The sequence below is a fragment of the Elaeis guineensis genome, chromosome 14 (genome assembly GCF_000442705.2).
Source record: "Elaeis guineensis isolate ETL-2024a chromosome 14, EG11, whole genome shotgun sequence".
NCBI lineage: Eukaryota > Viridiplantae > Streptophyta > Magnoliopsida > Arecales > Arecaceae > Elaeis > Elaeis guineensis.
The window spans coordinates 34,642,230-34,643,481 of record NC_026006.2 but is presented as its reverse complement, the minus strand read 5'-3'; positions in this window follow the sequence as shown (position 1 = coordinate 34,643,481).

Here is a 1,252-nt window from a genome sequence, read left to right as displayed (position 1 = left end):
GGAAGCTATTAACACAGCAAGTTACATTTTAAATCGTGCTTTAATTAGACAATTTTTAAAGAAAACCCCTTATGAACTTTGGAAAGGAAGAAAACCAAATATTGCATATTTTCATATTTTTGGTTGTCGATGTTTTGTATTAAATAATGGAAAAGAAAAACTTGGTAAATTTGATGCAAAATCAGATGAAGCAATCTTTCTAGGTTACTCCTCCACTAGTAAAGCATTTAGAGTGTTCAACAAAAGAACCTTAGTAGTTGAGGAGTCCATACATGTTGTCTTTGATGAATCTAACGATCCTCCTTCAAGGAAGAATGAGGGTGTTGATGATGCAGATCCACTAATAGAAGGTATGAAGGAGATCACTCTGAAAGATTCAGCAACTCCAGAAGACAAGGATCAAGAAGATGAACAAAATGAGAAAGGTGAAGAAATTCAAGAACAACTTCAAGGTACAAATGACTTACTGTTGCCCAGCTATGCAACCCAAGAGGGGGGGGTGAATTGGGTTTCTAAAAATTTTAAGCCCAACAAGTAACTTATGAAGAACAAAACAATGGCTTTAAATCAATATTAATTACCTAAAGTAGTATTGCAAGGATATAATAAAGAAATAAGATAAAGCGATAAAGCACACCACAAACACAAGGATTTATAGTGGTTCGGTGCTAACCTTGCACCTACATCCACTCCCCAAGATCCCACTTGGGAATTTCAATCCACTATCCTTTGTATTCAATCCGAATACAAAACGTCGGAAACTCCGACACTAGCTATCCCAAGCTAGAATACAAGACGTCGGAAACTCCGACCCTAGCTATCCCAAGCTAGAACACTTATTTCTCGGGTACAAGCAAACCCAAAACACTCCGATTTCAGGTTCGGATCAACCTTTCCTTATTTTGGAAATCCTCCAAAAATAAGAGCAAAAACTCACAAAGAGTAAGAATATTTAGAGCACAGATTAATACAATAACAGCTCCTTAAATGAGCAAATATAACAATAAAAGCTTTACTCAAATGAAGAACCCCTTTTTCAGATTTTCTCAAGATGAATGAACGGTTGAACGCTTGAGAAGAGGTTGATTGTTGATTGAAGATCTCTTGAAAGCTTTGAACAATCTCTAGATCAAGGTTGAAACGATAGGCGTGAAGAATTCTCTCCTTGAAAGATCTTCCTTTTCTCTTTCACAATCTCTCTGGTATATTGTGGATCCTCTCTCTTTTTCTCTATGGATATTTCGTTGATCTC